The following is a 20,411-nucleotide window of genomic DNA, read 5'->3' as shown; positions in this document are numbered from 1 at the left end:
AACTACTTTATTAAAAACATAAAACCAGACAGATTGATGTATCAGTTCAGTAACTGATATAAAGTGATACCATGGTATAGGTCTGAAAAGAGGTCAATTTATTTTTATTTAGACCAAAATGTGTAAAGCTTTCTTTGGGGAGGAGATGAAAAGAATTAAATAAGATGAGAGGGGAGAAAATAAAGTCAGGATATAGTTTAAAACTCATGTGTAGAGCAACTAATAAAGGCTAAGCCATTTTCCAAAAAACAGCACAACATAGGACTTTGAATTTGATTCGCTGCACAGAAAACTCATTATCTCAACAATGCCGTCAAGGTTCACCATTGAACGGAGAGTAGGGAGGCAAGGCAAAGGTATACAGCCAATCACAAATTCACCAACAGGAATTAAAATACTCGCAACAAGTATCTTATTTCTGACAGTAGCGGAATCTAATAAGGCCTACCATAGAAGAGGTGAATAAAATATGGTTTCCTTCACTATCTACTTAGCAAATAGAACTGTTCACAAGACATTGATCTCACTCAGAAATAAAACCCTATGTGAAGAGTTAGCAGTTGACCTGTGTCACCTTTATAATTTCAAGTGGCATTACTTTGAAGCTCTATCGATTAGGTAGAATTCAAAGTTGTGGAACAACCCTTTAAACAAAAAACATGAATATAAAAATTTAAGGAAAAAAGCTAAAGGCCATTTATCTTGGAACATAAGAACATAAGAAATAAGAACAGCAGTTGGCCACTTGGCCCCTCAAGCCTGCACCCCGCCCCCCCCCCCCCCAATTCAATAAGATCATGACTGATCTGCCCCAGACCTCAACGCTTCTTTCACGCCAGCTCCTTATGGCCCTCAACTCCCTGATATTTCAAAAATCTGTCTACCTCCTCTTTAAATACTTTCAGGGATCTAGCCTCCACAACTCTCTGGGGTAGAGAATTCCAGACATTCACGACCCACTGAAAGAAATTCCTTCACATCTCAGCTTTAAATGAGTGACCCCTTATTCTGTAACTATGTCCCCTAGTTCGAGATTCCCCCACTAGTGGAACATCTTCTCAACATCTACCCTGTCAAGCCCCCTCAGAATCTTGTATGTATTAATAAGATCACCTCTTACTCTTCTAAACTCTAATAAATAAAGGTCTAGCCTGTTTAGCCATTCTTGATAAGTCAACCCCTTCATCCCAGGAGTCAGCCTAGTAAATTTCTTTTGAACTGCCTCCAATACCAATCTATTCTTTCTTAAATACAGGGACAAAAGCTGTACAGAGTACTCTAAGTGTGGCCTAACACCCTGTGCAGTTGTAACAAGACTTCCCTATTTTTAAACTCCAACCCCCCCTAGCAATGTTGGCCAAAATTCCATTTGCCTTCTTAATTACTTGCTGTACCTGCATGCTAACTTTTTGTGTTTCATGCGCAAGAACACCCAGATCCCTCTGTGCTACACTTTTTTGGAGTCTCGCTCCATTTAAATAACAGTCTGCCTTTTGATTCTTCCTACTAAAGTGCATGACCTCACACTTTCCTACATTAAATTCCATCTGCCAAGTTTTCACCCATTCATTCAACCTATCTCCTTGCAGATTCCTTATGTCCTCATCACAACATGGCCTCCCACCTATTTTTGTATCGTCAGCCAATTTGTATACATTACACTCTGCCCCCCTCCTCCAAGTCATTATTACAGATAGCAAATAATTAAGGCCCGAGGACTGATCCTTGTGGCACTCCACTAGTCACATCTTTCCAACCTGAAAAAGAGGCATTGATCCCATCTCTGTACTTTGTGTATTAACTAATCCTCAATCCATGCTAATACATTACCCCCAATATCATGAGCTCCTATCTTCAATGCTTTAAATGGCATCCAACCACCTCAAAATTTTAGAAGAATTTATAAAAAGGAGTCCAGTTTCCTGTGGAGTTTACACACAGGTAAACTCAGGGCAATTAAGCTGGATGAGGGGATGGGGGTCGAGTAAATGTGAGTGCAGGCAGGGGCAAGCAAATAAAATGGGGACAAAGCGAGGGGAAAAAGAAAGGGAATTAAGGGGACATTCATCCCAGATGCTCACGTGATTCTCTTGTACCTACTGAAAGAAAGCAAGTGGCCAAGTCCAGAATCCTTAATATTCTTTGATTCTGGAATCTAAGCATGTACATGTGGCTAGGAATCACTCTGTGCTTGGCTAATTGATGGACGTTATCCATGCAGTTGAATATAGTAAAAGCCATTTCCTGGTAAAGAGCTCCCTATTTGGAATAGGATTCACCACAAATTCTCTGTGGCTGCCATGCGTAGGGCATCAGTGTAACTCTGTGCTCTCTGCCTCAAGTATTGGGCATCCAGGAGGAATCTGTTTGACCCTGACTGCAACCCCACCCATAACCTGCAGCTATCCTCTCCCCACTTTAGAATCAAAATTCTCCTGAAGAATTTGGCTTTGAGATACTGCAGAACTGATAAGATCTTGGAATATAAGAACACATCACTTGTCTTTTTGTCAACCTAGCTTGATGTATGGAACAAATAAAACTAACAAGGAGAAAAATATACAAATACCTTAAAAAATGTATACACCTTAATGTTCCAGGTCTTAAAAGAAAAGGACAAATAATTGGTCTAACATCACTTCTCTTGAATAACCAAAATTACTGGCTCAGCTGATATTGGGCACAAATACAAATGGTCAAAGGAAATTCAGGGACATCTTCAGAGCTCAATATAGTAAAAAGCTGCAAACTTTTGGTAAAATTGCATCACGGTCAATGCATTCATAGTATTGGGAATATACAAATTATTAAAATTGATGCAGTGTCAGAAATCGCTCAGAAATCCTGCCGCATGAATCATTTCAAAAATCCCTTCTTCAAATCAAACTGAAGACTTTCATACCATAGGACTGCAGGATTCAAAACTAAAATCTCAAATACTAAATAGTTGTAAAACGAGCTATTACCCAAGATCTCATCTAAAACAATATTTCTCCCCACCCCTTCAGTTAGAACCTTGAACTTATGTTATTCTCAACTGTAACAGCACCCAACCCACAAAAACTGTCACAGATACAGTTAGTGCCGATCCTTGACCAATCTGCCAAAAGGCATACATAAACAGAGCAGGAAGCATTTCCTTTTCTTTCCCTAGGTAACTAAGTCAAGTTGAGCAAAAGTTGAAAGCAAGCACCAACACAATTAAAAAGCATCTTCAACATTGACAGTGTTTCTAATGCACTTGATAAATAATGCAAATGATACCTTGCATCCACTTGAGCAGGCAGACAGGGTCTCATTTTAACACTTCATCCAAAATTTAGCTCCTTCAATAACAAATTTAAATCCCCATATAATCGAATAGCAAAGAGTCAATGCATTCTCTAATGTGATGACGTTATGGCTTTGCAGACCAGATACACATATGTAGGTAATCCAAGAAGTTTTTCCAATCTCATTGATCAGGACAATTTATAGTTTTAGCTGTCCTGGTGTTCCACCATTCCTCTTGTAATGTTCAAAGGTGATAGTGCACCAAGTAAACAAGTGCATTTTCATTCTTGGTTTATGCAGGGCAATCACACTGCCATTCAAGTAACATAAGGTCCTTTTCTTTATCCAAAACAGGTAGTGTCATTTTGGTCAAATCAGTCCTCATGCAGCCACTCAATAAACACCATATTTTCAGCATAGATATATTTTTTGAAGGGATTACTATGGATATCAACAAATTGTGTGATTTCGGCATATTTAAAGCATATAAAATGCCATACACTTCAAGAAATTTACATGGGCTTCAATGTACTTTAAACACAAAAATTATAATTTTGGGGAAAATTATGGTAGAGATCTGCGACAAAGATGTTTTTGGAGCAAATTAAGCAGCGGTCACTTTTTAGGAAATAGGTAACATTGGTAAGGTTGCATTTTTGCCCATTCCTAATTACCAAGGCAGTGTCAATTGCCTTTTTATTTGAACTGCTACAGGCCATGTGTTGATGGCACTTCCACAACATTGTTAGGCACAATATTTCAGCAACAATAAACATGTATTTCTGTCCATCACAATATGTGACTTGGAGGGCATCTTGGATGGGATGGTGCACTCACAGTATTGCTGCTCTAAGAGAGGCTCTTGAAGCAAGCTCAGTGAATGGTTGCAGTGAAGCCTGTGGATCACAATGTGGAAAATTGCTCAGGTATGTCTTGTACACAAAAAGTAGGACAAATTTAACACTACCAATTACCACCCCATCAGTCTACTTTCGATCATCAACGATGTGTGTTGGAAGGGGTCATTGCCAGTGCTATCAAGCAGCACTTGCTTAGGAATAATCTGCTTACTGGTGCTCAGTTTGGATTCCGCAGGGCCACTCGACTCCTGACTTCATTACAGCCTTGGTTCAAACATGGAAAAACAAGCCGAACTCCAGAGGCGAGGTGAGAATGACTGCCCTTGAAATCAAGGCAGCATTTGATCGAGTGTGGCAGCAGGAAGCCTTAGCAAAACTGGAGTCAATGGGAATCAGGGAGAAAACTCTCCGCTGATTGAAGTCATTCCTAGCACAAAGGAAAGTGGATGTGGCTGTTGGAGATCAATGATCTCAGTTCCAAAGTACCACTGCATGAGTTCCTCAGGGTAGTGTACTAGACTCAACCATCTTTCAGGTGCTTCATCAATAACCTTCCTTCCATCATGTCAGAAGTGGGGATGTTCACTGATGATTGCACAATGCTCAGCACCATTCACAACTCCTCAGATACTGAAGGAGTTCATGTCCAAATGCAGCAAGACATGGGCAATATCCAGGCTTGGGCTGACAAGTGGCAAGTAACATTTGCGCTACACAAGTGCCAGGCAATGACCATCTCCAACAAGAGAAAGTCCAACCATCGCCCCTTGATGTTCAATGGCATTACCATCACTGAATCCCCCACTATCAATATCCTGGGGGTTACCATTGACCAGAAACTGAACTGGACTAGCCACATAAATACTGTGGCTACAAGAGCAGGTCAGAGGCTAGAAATCCTGCAACGAGTAAGTCACCTCCTGACTCCCCAAAGTCTGTCCAACGTCTACAAGGCACAAGTCAGGTGTGGGATGGAACACTCCCCACTTGCCTGGATGAGTGCAGCTCGCAGGACACTCAAGAAGCTTGACACTGCCCAAGACAAAGCAGCCCACTTGATTGGCACCACATCCACAAACACTCACTCCCTGCACCACCGATGCACAGTAGCAGCAGTGTACACCATCTACAAGATGCATTGCAAGAATTCTCCATATTTCCTTCCTCAGTGACTGTCTCCGTCTCCGACTTACCCCACGTGGATTTCAACTGAAGTTCCATCACTCATGTTTCGAACCCACCTAGGATTACAGGTATCTCCGGGACATACAGCGCTCCTCGGACTGCTGTTCTCGTCGCATTCTGAGATCCACACTCAGTGCCATGCGCCGCCATATGAACACACTCGACCTCTCCCTCCAGCAGCACCGCCGCACCCTTTTTCGAAGCTGTGCGTACCCCAAGTTTCATTTTATTCTTTGTCTCATCCGACGCCTCAACAAGAAACTTTGTCTCTTTCTTTCAGGTGCAAAGGAATGCAAGCTCCAACAACTCACCAACACCAGCACCCATCCAGAACCCTCCACCCCTGCCTGTCCCTCTGTCCACATCCCATCTCCCAATCCCAGCCCTGGCTGTGTACAAGCCTACCGCCTCGACTACAGTTCCTCACACCCCGTTTCCTGTAAGGACTCCATCCCATTCTCTCAGTTCCTTCACCTCTGTCGCATCTGTTCTAATGATGCTACCTTCAAAAACAGTTCCTCTGACATGTCTTCCTTCTTCCTTAACCGAAGTTTTCCACTCATGGTGGTTGACGGAGCCCTTAACCGTGTCCGGCCCATCTCCCGCGCATCCGCCCTCATACCTTCCTCTCCCTCCCAGAAACATGATAGGGTCCCCCTTGTCCTCACTTATCACCCCACTAGCCTCCGCATTCAAAGGATCATCCTCCGCCATTTCCGCCAACTCCAGCATGATGCCACCACCAAACACATCTTCCCTTCACCCCCCTCCCAACGGCATTCCGCAGGGAGCTTTCCCCCCGGGACACCCTAGTCCACTCCTCCATCACCCACTACACCTCAACCCCCTCCCACGGCACCTTGCCATGCAACTGCAGAAGGTGCAACACCTGCCCCTTTTCTTCCCCTCTCCTCACAGTCCAAGCGCCCAAACACTCCTTTCAAGTGAAGCAGCATTTCACTTGCACTTCCCTCAATTTAGTCTACAGCATTCGTTGCTCCCAATGCGGTTTCCTCTACATTGGAGAGACCAAACGCAGACTGGGTGACCACTTTGAAGAACACCTTCGGTCTGTTCATAAGCATTACCCAGACCTCCCTGTCACTTGCCATTTCAACACTCCACCCTGCTCTCATGCCCACATGTCCATCCTTGGCCTGCTGCACTGTTCCAGTGAAGCTCAACGCAAACTGGAGGAACAGCACCTCATCTTCCGACTAGGCACTTTACAGCCTTCCGGACTTAATATTGAATTCAACAATTTTAGATCATGAACTCTCTCCTCCATCCCCACCCCCTTTCCGATCCCCCCCTTTTTTTCAATAATTTATATAGATTTTTCTTTTTCCACCTATTTCCATTATTTTTATATGTATTTCCATCCACCGTTTTATCTCTACTTTTTAGCCTTTTTCGATTCCTTCACCCCACCCCACCCCCACTAGGGCTATCTGGACCTCGCTTGTCCTGCTTTCTACCCTTAATTAGCACATTCTTTAGATTATATCACCACCTTCAACACTACTTTGTCCTTTTGTCTGTGACATCTTTTGGTTATCTCCACCTATCACTGGCCCTCTATCCAGCTCTACTTGTCCCACCCCCCCTTAAACCAGCTTATATTTCACCTCTCTTCTATTTTTACTTAGTTCTGTTGAAGGGTCATTCGGACTCAAAACGTTAACTGTGTCCCTCTCCGCAGATGCTGCCAGACCTGCTGAGTTTTTACAGGTATTTTTGTTTTGTATTCTCCAAGGCTCCTTCGACAGCATCTTCTAAACCCACAACCACTACCATCTAGAAGGACAAGGACATCCTATGAATGAATTAAAAAAATCACATGCTGTAACCACAATGTAGCAGCGATGGGGAGGATGGGCATTCAGTTATTTTGTCCTGGATAACGCATAGCTTCTCAAGTGTTGTTGCAACTGCAATCATACAGGCAACTGGCAAGTATTCTGCCACACTCTCGACTTCAGCCACGTAGATGTTGAGTGTCAGGTGATGAGTCATTCCTCACGGAGTACACAGCCCTTATCTTGCTCTTGTAGCCACAGTGTTAATACAGTTAATCCACTTCAACTTCATTCAATGGTGACCACAGAGATGTTGATGATAGGGGACCCAGTAATGATTGTGCCACTGATGCTGATTATGATGCCATTGAAGCTCTGCAGGCAATGGTTGAATTTTCTCTTTTTTAAGATTGCCGTTATTTGGCATTTATGTGATATAAACATTATCTGCCAAACTGTTAGCTAAGCGCAGATATTACCAAGATCCTAATCCAGGCTAGCATCAGCTGTTTCACTGTCAAATAACTTGACAGAATACCAATAGCTCACTATTACATTCATCTTTCCGTAATCTGGCCGTTGAGGAAGGAAACAGTTAAAGGAGTTCAACTGCTAATTATTAGTTACCAACCGAAGTGCCTATTTGGTTGTATAAAAGGGATAACAGGTGAGACTAGTTCAGTCTGTAGACAGTTTTATGGACTAGAAATAAAACTCTATCTGAAGGAGTGTGTCTTGGTCTTTATTGTCAAACAGCCATTGCAGCTTAATAGTGGTAGCAGAGGAAGGTTGTTGCTTGTAAGTAAAAAGATTGGAAAATAAGTTCTCTTCAGACAAAAGACTGTATTTGGAGTTAAATTTAAGAGCACAGTGATTTGGAGTCACTCAAAAACGGCTGAATCAAAATGTAGTGTCAGGGTATGATTACCCTCCGATGTTTTCTGAGCGTCAACCAATTGACCAATGGAAAAATGAAGTAAACATATGGGCAAGGGTTATCTCCTTCCCAAAGTAAAAACAGGGAATGGCATTGTCACTTTTGCTACCGTATGAAAGCAAAATAAGATGCAAAGTCATTTTGGAGTTGGGGCCTGAGCATTTGGACAAGATTGAAGGTTTGGAAACATTCTTAGATTTTATGGATAAGATCTATCAAAAGGATGACTTATTATGTGCTAACAAAGCGTGGTCAGATTTTGACAAATTTAGAAAGTTGGAGGATGGTTCCAAAGAAGATTACATAATGGAATTCAGTAGACTATATGCAAGATTGCAAAAATTCCATCTGGAAATTCCTCAATCAGTGCTGGCATTTGAGTTACTAGACTGCACCAGAGTATCAAATATGGACAGGCTTCTAGTTTTAATGAGAGTTAAATTTGCGGAAAGTCACACACTGCCATAACAGATGTCAGAAGCTCTAAAAAAATTTCCTTGGGAAACAGTAGCGTTCATGGTGCAAATGATGCTTTGAAATTTCCAGCCTTGGGTGATCTTAGAAAAATGAAACCAATTGTGTTTAGTGATGTGTCTTATGCAAATCTGTGTGATGGATTTGAGTCAGGACGATTTATAATATTTCTCATGGGGGTAAAAGATAAATGTTGTCCTTTGGTATGGGAATCTAAAAAGATACAAAGTTGTAAAAAGTATGTTGGTGGTGGTGACTCTCAACCTTGTTGAGGTGGTAGATATGGCATTCTTTATATCAAAGATGTTGGCAGAAATTTTGAATGGAAAAAGGTATTCAGAAATGGTACCCATCGAATGTCTTATAGACAACAAGTCACTTTGGGAAAATGTTCACTATGAACTGCATTAACAAAAAGAGGTTACGAATTGACATTGCAAGCTTAAAACAGAAGCTCAAGAATAAGCAGACCGCCAGGATCAAATGAATTGATAGCAGCTACCAATTATCTGACTGCTTCACCAAAAGAGGAGTGAGGTTCAAGAAGTAATTGGAGACTCTCAAAGATGGCCGCCTTTTTCTTTAAGAAAAGAATAGATACGTGTAGACATGTGCTGGGGAATAAGGTGAATTTATTGAATGAAAAATATATATTGAAGTTTTATTTTGTGATTATATAAATTTAAGGGCTACTTTCTTTTTAAGAAGAGGGGAATCTGTTGGGGAAGGAAACAGTTAAAGGAGTTCAACTGCTAATTAGTCAACAACCTGAGCACCCATTTGGTTATATAACAGGTGAGTCTAGTTCAGTCTGTAGGGAGTTTTATGGACTAGAAATAAAATTCTAATCGAAGGAGTCTGTCTTGGCCTTGATCTTTATTGCCTAACAGCCACTGGAGCTTAACCCTGGCAACCTAATTTCATTCCACTGGCAACCAACCCATCCAGCTCTCAGCTGAAGTTACCCAGTGTGTTCAGTTTGGAGTTGACCACCGAGGCACAAACCATCATCTCATGAGATAGAAGGCTACCAAGACTCAATTTGGTACCCGTAGGTGAAACACCTCTTCAGTTGGTTACAAAATTACCCTTTGGTCTCATTATCCTTCTTCATAATTGAAATGATGTTACCCATTGTGACAAAAGGCTCTTTTCCAGGCAAAAGATACAGTAATAAACTGACCACTGATGGCAATAGATAAGACTACTAGCTTTAAGTGTTCTAAAAATGGCAAGATCAATTCTGACTTTCTAACTTTCATTTGTGCTCTTGTCTTTCCCGAAAAATGTGTGGCTCTACTTGGTCATTCATAATGCTGCCCTATTACACTGAACAAGCAACCAATATTCTAAATAACCAATGTGCAGGCCTCCAATTTCTAATGTCATCTTCATCTTTGTTACTTGTAAGGTGTAATATTTGAAGTGAAGGAATGCAAGACTGAGGCTTCCCCACGTTTTGGTTTCAACCATTTGATCTCAAAAGCACTATTTATGGTGTCACAGCAATCAAAACCTACTGGCTATTAAAATGAACTGCTCATCCAAATAAAGTTCCTCCTCTTTAAAGAGTTCTTCTCTATTTCTTTAATCTAAGCCAGCAACAGTTCTTAGATAATGTTTATGAAGCTTGTATTTGTTTTCCTTGTTGTAGTCTGTTTCAACTGTAATTCTGGCTCTCAAGCCTTGTCAGAATTTAGTTGCTGTTCTCATAGTATCTCCACGTCTGACAGACGTGAACCATATTTTTAGAACACAGTCTCTTCTCTATCCAGAGATGGATTAATAACCAGGATAATGGTGGCGTGCATTATATGGTCCAGTGCAGATTGTCTGGAAAATTTCACAAATTGTGTAATTTACTTGTTTATTTTTATTGTTTAAAAACACATCACCAACAGAATTCTTCATAATTCTTCTTATGTTCAAAATGTGCATATAATTGTTTTAATCATACCTTGAATTTTAAGAAATGCATAATTAGGATTGTCACTACACTTAGAACTATAGCAACCCAGATTCAAGGTAAATCTCAGGAACTTAGTTAAAATCTAAAGCGGTTACTTGGATATCTCACCTGAACAGCCATCTAAGCTCTATTTCTATTCCCTTATGTATAATTTAAAATGTGCCCTTTAAATTATTCTGATTGGCTAATTTAACCTATCAGAGTCTTAAGACGATGAGATGTCAAACAAGCTATGATTCTAGACAATGTGCTTACCTTCCCATTAACACTACAGGGACCAATTGTTACCATATTCATGAGATCGATGGATGTATTCTTAGAAAATTATGGGGGGGTCTATGTCGCATGGCAAAGCAGTTTACTGCTATGATCGTGATTGATTTTATAGTTTTACCTTTAAAACCAGAAGATTACTCACCATTCCTCAGGTCCATTTGGAGTTTTAGTATTTGTCCATTTAAAACACTTACATTGCTAAAAAGAGAGACATGTTGAAGCCTTTCATCTTACACTCATCAAGATAAATGCAAGAATGCCAAATTTCAAACAATCAACAGCAATTTAAACTAGTGGAGAAAAGGGTGCTGATTGGTTGCTAAGTCAACTCTGATCAGCTGTCGTGTAGCCATGACTAATGCAACAGAGAACCAAAGGCTCCCCAAGCACCTAGGTAATTCAAAAAAGATGCAAGGCTTGAACATATCCTTTTCGTTTGCAGAGAATGGGTCCCTGCATATGAATGCAAGTCTCTTTTAGCAAGCATAAATGAGCCAGGTAACAAGCTTGACTGATTATCTTAAGTTATCTGTTAGTGTAGCTATTAGCGCACTCAGGATTGCTCAGTAAGTGCTGCCCTATTGAAGAATGACATCTAACAGTAGACATTTTGCTTTGCACTTTGCAAGCATGGGCTGCTTGAGTACAGTCCACACTCTGCCTATTACAACCAACCAAAAGAACATGCTGTTTGATTCAATCAGCCTCAGCCAATCAAAGTCCAACTTGTCAACTAATCAGCACTCTTTTTCCTATAGTTTATAAACAAAAATAAGGGCAAATTTATAGAAAATACACTTTTTCAAACAAGGATTTTCCAATTTAACTTTTTACAATATTTAATTATAGATCATAAAATTTGAAGTTCTATAAAGAGGAAGTTTATTATTTGATTTATACTCAAAATGCAAAAAAACTACAATCGCATGTTAGTGAATTAATATACCATCCCATGGAAGAGTAGAGGGTTGGTTTGTGCCAGTAGCTGACTCAAATTAAATTCTAAAATGTTAGGAGGCTCTCAGGAAAAGGAGCAAAATCCAGATTATAGAATAAGCAAATTGTTTGCAGCTCCAAGGGAGCAGCAGGAAAGAGAACACTAGCACAGGTATTACTACAGATTGCTTGCCTTCCCATCTAACCAGCCAAGGAATGATATATGGCAAAAAACATCCAGAACGGATGCTGACAGAAGATTATTAAACTTGCAACTGTTAGATAGTTGGCTGTTAATATACACAATCACTAATCAAGAATGTTTCAGGAATTATATATTACTATGTATATTCATTCGGACTCATACTAAATTAGGTGCATTTGTACCAATTACCTTGATAAGATCCATGGCATTCACTGTTCCAGTAAAAGCATTGCTCGATTCCCTACCAAAACCCAAGAGACAATCACACTTAGTAATACTTACATCTTTAAAAAGGTACTATACTGAAGCTAATTCCATGTTCAGTAGTTGATGATCTCACTTTTTTTCTACTATATTTGAGGTGCTATTAGAAATAACAGTTATTTATCACAATACTTTACAGAAGTGCAATTTTGAATGAATCATCTGCCCTAATATCAATTTGCATGAGTCACTCCTAATTAAGTTGCAAAATCACAGATGACGAACATTTCACTTATTTCCAAGGGATGATGTTTTATCAGCTATGTCTCATGACTACAACAATTTTCCTGCAGGTTACAATACAGAATATCCGGCAGTGAACCAACTGTATATTTTATTTCAAATTAAATGTCTAAGGAAATCTCATGTTATCCATTGATCTGAGCAGAGCATTCATTTGAGCTTTTTAATCCATCTTAAAAGCTGCTTAAATATCAGGACATTTTTCTAAAGCAATCTCAACAGTACTTGGCACAATGTTATATCATTATGCATTACTTTTTAATATTATTAAAAAATATAAAATATATTTGAATAGTTTCATATATTAGTTTCAAAACTGTTGAAACAATGAAAAACTTAAAACATGACAGGGTCAGTAACATGAATCAAGCAGTTATGGTACAGTCTTAGAAATCATTTCTGATATATTAGTTACAATACATACTAAGGTTTAATACTGCAAAGGTTTTATTCAAGTGGACCAGATTTTGTGCCTGAAGCAAATGTCAATGAATTTCATTAAATAAGGGATTTAATAATCTGCCACTGCAGATCGAGAAGTCATCCATTAATCAACTACAGATTTTGTCATATAAATGTAAAAAGGATAATGCAGAAAACAACCAAACTGTTAGATACATCATTTTGATGCAAATAATGGCAATTATCCAAATTAGATTTAATATCAGGCTTCGAATTCAGCAATACACGCTTTTCATTTTTCCTCTATTTTGTGTCCTATAAATTGTATTAAATAACCTGATAGAAAACACTTCAAACCAGGACAGGGTCAAAATAAACAGAGAGGTTTCACTCCAGATGTTACACAAACCAAAAGCTCATTAGTTCTCGAACAAAGTGCACCATGGGATATTGGGAAGTGAGTTTGTGCCCAATGTCTCTGAATTACACCCTACGGCATCCGAGGTTAAACAGCAAAAGCTAGGCATTACCTTGCTTGAGAAAGAAACAAACTAAGAATGTAAATCAAATTATCCAACTAGCTTTCACATTCTTCTTAGTAGGTGATAACAGAACAAAATTGGATGAAAGAAATGTTCTTCACAACTGACTGTTAAACTTTGAATTCTGAAAACATAAAGACCCCAATCTAACGGTCAATATGTTATTTTACTCTTCTATCATTTTCTGTATTTTTGTATTTTACTTGGAAAAATGATTGATGGTAAAGCTTTCCTCAATTCGGACCTTGGCCATGATGGAAGTTTTAAAATAAATAGAGAAAGTCTTGCTGCATAAACCTCAAGGATTTGAAATAAAAGTGTTAATATAACTATTGTTCTCTGCAGAATCTCAAACTATTCAATTTCAGAATCTCCACTCTGCTCATTTTAAATGGCAGCTTTATCCTTATTAATAGAAAACTACATCAAATTGAGACAGATAATACTGTTCTGCAGAATTACATTGATAGTGGATGATCCAGAGTTAAATTTGGGCATATACTTGAATAACTGGTGAATCATCAATAAAAATAGCAAAAACTGCTCACATCGTGCAAGCAAGAAACCAATGAAGGACCAATTAAGATATGCAATTCACTGCGATTGTTTTATGTACTATACATAAAAATGTTTTCCACATTGGAAAAAGGCCAGCAGTGTCTCAGAATGAAATACCAACAAGTCAAATCACTAAGAACAAAAAGCGCAGCACATCACTGGTGCAAATATAACGGACAATTTATGTAAGACACGCAAAACATCTCCAAAGAACACAATGCGCACGTTTTATTTACCACATGTTCAGTGTATAAAATACAATGTATAATTTTACAGCTGAGACAGTGGAATTACTCTGTAAATAATACATGCTGAATAATTCACTCACAATCAACAGAAAATAAGTATCATATGCCAAGCACCTTCAAATCAAAAACTGCAGCTTCAATAACCCAACACAATGTAAGCAAAATAGTAACTTCTAAAATTTAAACAAGTGGATATATTGCTTCTTTGAGCTAAGGGCTGCAAGGGGCCAGGATTGTCAAGGTTTTGGTTTATTTTTACGAACATACAAATCAGGAGCAGGAGTAGGTCACTCGGTCCCTCGAGCCTGCTTCGTCATTCAATAAGATCATGGCTAATCTGAATGGAACCCCAGTCCCACATTCCTGCCTACCCCGATAGCCTTTCACCCCCTTGGTAATTAAGAATCTATCTACCTCTACCTTAAAAATATTCAAAGGCTCTGCTTCTACCACCTTTTAAGGAAGAGAGTTCCAAAGGCTCTCAACACTCAGAAAAAATTTCTCCTCAACTCTGTGTTAAATGAGCAACCCCTTTTTTTTAAAAAAAAGTGGCTCCTAGTTCTAAATTCTCCCACAAGAAGAAACATCCTCTCCACATTCACCCTGTCAAGACCCCTCAGGATCTTATACGTTTCAATCAAGTCGCCTCTTACTCTTCTAATACAAGCCTAACCTGTCCAGCCTTTCCTCATAAGACAACCTGCCCATACCTGGTATTAGTGTAGTAAACCTTCTCTGAACTGCTTCTAACACATTTACAACTTTCTTTAAATAAGGTGACTAGTACTGTATACAATACTCCAGATGTGGTCTCACCAATGCCCTGTACAACTGAAGCATAACCTTTTGAAATCAATTACCCTCACAATAAATGATAATATTCTATTAGCTTTCCTAATCACCTGCTGTTCCTGCCGACTAACCTTTTGTGATTCATGCACTAGGACACCAAGATCCCTCTGAATCTCAGAGCTCTGCAATCTCTCACTATTTACATAAGCTTTTTTATTCTTCCTGCCAAAATGGACAATTTCACGTTTGCCCACATTATACTCCATTTGCCAGATCTTTGCTTGCTCACTTGACCTATCTATGTCGCTTTGTAGTCTCCTTACATCCTCTTCACACTTTCCTACCCATCTTTGTGTTGTCAGCAAATTTAGCAACCATTCCTTCGGTCCCTTCATCCAAGTAATTTATAAAACTTAAATTGTAAAACGTTGAGGCCCCAGTACTGATCCCTGTGGCACACCACTCATTACTTTCCGCCAACCAGAAAAAGATCCATTTATGCCAACTCTCTGCTTCCTGTTAGCTAGCCAATCTTCTATCCGTGCCAATATGTTACGCTCTACACCATGAGCTTTTATTTTCTGCAATAACCTTTAATGTTTCACCTTTCAAATGCATTCTGAAAATCAAAACACAGTACATCCATCGGGTCCCCTTTATCCACAGCACGTGACTCTTTCAAAAGACTCCAATAAATTAGTTGAATATAATTTCCCTTTGACAAAACTATGTTGGCTCTTCCTGATTGCCCTGAATTTTTCTAAATGCCCTGCTATAACATCTTTAATGATAGCTAACATTTTCCCTATGACAGGTGTTAGGCTAACTGGCCTATAGTTTCCTGCTTTCTGTCTCCTTCCCTTTTTGAGTGAAGGAGTTACATTTGCTATTTTCTAATCTAATGGAACCTTCCCCAAATCTAGGGAACTTTAGAAAATTAAAACCACACATCAACTATCTCACTAGCTGCTTCTTTCAAGACCTTAGGGCGAAGTCCATCCAGACCTGGGGGTTTGTCAGCCCGCAGCCCCAACAATTTTCTTAATACCACTGCCTCCTCCCACCCATAGTTCCTCCCTCCCTTCCATTTGTTGATTACACCTATTTCTGGGATGTTGCTTGTGTCCTCTATAGTGAAGAACAAAGCAAAATACCTGTTTAATTCATCCGCCATCTCCCTACTTTCCATTAGGATGCATCCAGATGCACTTTCTATAGGACCAACGCTCACTTTGTTAACTTTTTCCTTACTAAAATATCTACAGAAACTCTTACTATCCATTTTTATATTACTAGCTAGCTTTCTCTCATACTCTAATTTTTCCCTCCTTGTTAATCTTTTTATCATCCTTTGCTGTTCTTTATATTCTTTCCAATCTTCTGGCCTGCCATCCATCTTTGCATAATTATATGCTTTTTAAGTTTGATACTGTCTAACTTTTTTTTGTTAACCACAGGTGGTGGGCCCTCCCCTTGGAACGTTTCTTTCCCATTGGAATGAATCTATTGTGTATTCTGAAATATCCCTTTAAATAACTGCCACTGAACCTCTATTGACCTATCCCTTAACCTCATTTGCCAGTTCATTTTAGCGACCTCCGTTTTCAGGCCCTCATAATTCTTCCTATTTGTTTAAAATACTAGTCTTGGACGCACTTGTTTCTCCCTCAAAACTAATGTAAAATTCAATCATATTGTGATCACTGCTACCCAGGGGTGCCTTCACTGTGAGGTTATCAATTATCTCAGGTCTAGTATAGCCTGCTCTCTGGTTGGCTCCAGAATGTGCTGTTCTAAGAAACAATCCCCAAAACTTTCTATGAGTTCCTCGTCTACGCTTTCTTTGCCCATCAATTTTTTCCAGTCTACATGTAGATTAAAATCCCCCATGATTATTGCTGTACCTTTATGGCAACGTCCCATTATCTCTTCTTTCATACTCTGTCCTACTGTGCAGTTACAATTAGGGGGCCTGTACACCATTCTCACAAGTGACTTCTTGCCTTTATCCTTCCTCATCTCAACCTAAACTCTTCTACATCCTGGTTTCCTGAACTTAGGTCATCCCTCTCTAATGTGCTAATACCATCATTAATTAACAGAGCCACCCCTTCTTGTGCCCTTCTCTTTTCCTAACTTCTTGTCCTTCCCAAATGTCACATACCCTTCAATATTCAGGTACAATCTCTGTCACCCTGTTGTCATGTCTCTGTCATGGCTATCAGGTTGTACTTATTTATTTCTACTTGAGCTATCAGTTCATCTGTTTTGTTTCAAATGCTACGTGCATTTAGATACAGAGCCTTTAGTTTTGTCGATTTATTATTTTTGTAGCAACTAGCCTTATCTGATTTACTCTTAGAATTGTACTCTCTGTCCCTTCCTGTCTATTTATCAATTCCCATTTTAGTACCTTTCTCTCTTGCCCTGTCTCTACTCTTCGGTTTACCACATCTTCCCAAATTTTATCCCTTGCCCCCACTATTCAGTATTCACTATTAAACTCTCTCTATTTTCCTAGTTATGCAGCTCGCCAGGACACCTGCCCTAGTATGGTTCAGCTGTAGACTGTCCCAATGGTACAGATCCTACTTTCCCCAATACTGTTGCCAGTGCCCCACGAACCAGAACCCACTTTTCCCACATCATGCATTAATTTCTCTAATTTTATTTGTCCTATGCCAATTTGCACATGGCTCAGGTAATAATCCAGAAGGTTCTGCTTCTTAATTTGGTGCCTAGCTCGTCATACTGACTACATAGAGCCTCCTTCCTCATCCTGTCTATGTCATTGGTACCTACAGTGGACCAGGACCATTGGATCCTCGCCCTCCCAATGCAAGTTCCTCTCAAGCCCTGAGCAGATGTCCCAAACCATGGCACTGGGCAGGCAACAATGCCATCTGGATTCTCGATCTTTGCTACAAAGAACAGTGTCAATCCCCCTTACTATACTATCCCCTACTACCACTACGTTCCTTTTTGCTCCCCCCTGTCTGACTTTCTGTACCATAGTGCCATGGTCAATTTGCTCATCCATCCTGCAGCCTCCACTCTCATCTAAAACAAGCTGAGAGAACCTCAAACCTATTGGACAACTGCAGGGTCTCATACTCCTGCCCTTTGGGTCCTCTTACCTGCCTCACTTGCAGTCTCACTCACACCCTCCTGTGCCTGGTCACTGACCAAATCAGAAGACCCTATCCTAAATGGTGTGATTGTCTCCTGTCATAAAGCATCCAGGTAACTTTCCCCCTCCCTGATGTGTCGCAGAGTCTGCAGCTTACCCTCCAGCTCAATGATTCTAAACCGAAGTTCCTTAAGCCACAAACACTTATTGCAGAAGTGTTTGCCCTGGATCACAATGTTATCCAGGAGCTCCCACATGCTGCAGCCCTGACACCTCACCTGTCCTGCCATCCTTAATGTGCTTTAAATATATACTTATTTATATTAATCACTTATTTATGTTGCTTTCTTATACATTTTATTAACTTTACCACCAAATGTGTGCACTAATTTAGGGATACAATAGAACTTAACCACTTACTGGATACTCACCAAACAGCTAGCTCCTTTCCCTGTAGTACAGCAAGAACCAATTTCTATGGGGTGAGAAAGATAGAAAGTGGAAACGAACAACTCCTTACCCTGTACTCCCCTCTCACCAAACTCCAAGTCTTCACTCACTTAGCTCAGCTGCGCTCCGTTTGCCCTGTTTTAATTGTCCCTTTTATTTTTATTGTCCCTTCTATTTTTATAGATTGTTTTGCATCAGAGATCCTCGTCCCATCAAAAGTGTAGACAGTCTATCTCTCAGATGTTTCATAATTATCAGATTGCAAACAGGAACAAAGCCATACATAGCGATTCTCACTAATCCACAGATCAGCACACAACTGAATATCAAACCTTGAAACTCTACTGCACACAATCTTATAGTGAAGGAAAATCTGCTTTCACTACTTGCACTAACTGTTGTTTCATGGACTTGCAGGTAAATAATAAAGTGGAAAATTCCTAACTTACTTCGGTCAGTCAGGAAGGCCAACTATTGGAACAAACAGCACTTCAATCCATGTTTAACGTGGACATTGCTAATCTTTCTTTTCCAAAGCAAGGCTGTATATAGATCCCTTCCACAATATTTCCATATATTTCAGAGTTTTGTTGCTCATTTTCAATATTGGTTTTATTGTTATTTATTTTATGGTCATTGTTTTTAGCACTCCACTCCAAGCTTAAACATGGGTATTTCAATACTCAAAATAACATTAATCTCACAGGTTGAAAATTAACTTTTACAAGTGTGGTTTCTAATTCCTTCAGGTTTTAATTATTGTTGGAGATTCTCAAAAAATTAAAAATTAAAATCATTTTAATATTTTCTTTGTTATCTTACTTCTCTCTCTTAATCCAGTCTTGCTTTCCTTTTTATTTCACTTTCTGAACATTATTTACATTGAATTAAATATTCTAATTTACATTTCCCGGTTTAGACTCTACTTGTCTCAGTGCGGATTCTTCAATCTGATCGGTTAAGGAGAAACAGTCACCTGTTCACACAGGTCACAGATCCCCTATAGAAGGCACGGCTCTGTTTCAGGCACCCAATGACCGTAGCTTGCCACTCAAAAAAAAAGTCTACAAGATGCTATTGGAGAGCTGGAAGGATAACATGCAGTGAACGCCATTCACTTGTCACTTACTCCAAAATCTGGGCCATTGTTCAACATCTGGATTGTCACAGGTTTGTTGAGCTAAACTGTAGAGATGAAGTGGTAGGTTGGTGAGCAATGTACAAGTTGCATTGTAGCTAAGGATGCAGAATATCATGTAACTAGACAAAACTTTCACATAGGTTTGAGTAGTCTATTGATAATTCTTCATTCTAGAAAGGGAATTTTATTTAGTTCCTAATTGTGTATGGTCACCAGTGGCTGTGAAGGATAATGTGTGAACTGAGAGCCTAGTTTGCTCCTGTTAATCACTGGTTTATTCCATAGTGACTATGATCATTGGTAGCTTCAACATTATCAAAAAATCCATCTAAGATTATAGAAATTACTTGGACAAATAAAATAAACTGAAGCAGTAACAAACACTTACAGTCCTGAGATCACAGCTTTACACATCCAGGCCATAGGTCAGAGAAAGAGTGTAACAGTTATTGTTGGCAATAAAATAGTTAGTGCTAAAGCAATTCTGTACAGCCACTTATATATATAATAACAACACAAAAATTTGCATTCAGCCTACTGCATAATGTTCTGCAGATTTCTGTTAGCTAGATCTGTACGCAGATGTATGCACGTCTATTAGGTTCATTAAACTAAAACGTATAACAATAGAATTCTAAATGCATCAGCAAAACCAAGCTACTTTTAAAAATGAACTATATTTTATGGCTCTTTATTTAATGATTACACTATTTTTGCTTTTAAGACA

General features: G+C 39.4%; 1 protein-coding gene across 4 annotated transcripts in view; it reads right to left on the bottom strand.

The window, feature by feature from the left end:
• The window catches only part of lyst (lysosomal trafficking regulator), a 364,467-nt gene that overhangs the window by 338,467 nt on the left and 5,589 nt on the right, over positions 1-20,411 (bottom strand). The gene's annotated exons all lie outside the window — the stretch shown is intronic.

This window comes from Carcharodon carcharias, chromosome 5, assembly GCF_017639515.1.
Source record: "Carcharodon carcharias isolate sCarCar2 chromosome 5, sCarCar2.pri, whole genome shotgun sequence".
Classification (NCBI taxonomy): Eukaryota; Metazoa; Chordata; class Chondrichthyes; order Lamniformes; family Lamnidae; genus Carcharodon; species Carcharodon carcharias.
The sequence above is the reverse complement of the archived record's forward strand: the minus strand, read 5'-3'. Positions and strand labels throughout refer to the sequence as shown.